Source organism: Pomacea canaliculata, linkage group LG12 (assembly GCF_003073045.1).
Source record: "Pomacea canaliculata isolate SZHN2017 linkage group LG12, ASM307304v1, whole genome shotgun sequence".
Taxonomy (NCBI): domain Eukaryota; kingdom Metazoa; phylum Mollusca; class Gastropoda; order Architaenioglossa; family Ampullariidae; genus Pomacea; species Pomacea canaliculata.
The window spans coordinates 10820686-10820939 of NC_037601.1; positions in this window are offsets into that span (position 1 = coordinate 10820686).

Here is a 254-nt window from a genome sequence, read left to right on the forward strand (position 1 = left end):
TCATGTGGCATCTGTTTACAGGGCTGGGTGCCTTAGTTGTTTGCTCGGCATAAAACACCAATTCCTCCCCCTCCCCCTTCTTCATGCAATGTTATTTGGAAAAAAAAAATCTTATTGCAGAAAATGACTCCAGAGTCCATGGAGTATGAACATAGCGATTATAGCAGCTTTCTACTTCTCTGCTTTTATTGCTATGTTTGGATAAACTGACATGTATTCTCTTTCTCCCTTTCTCTCAAATACACATAGCAAAA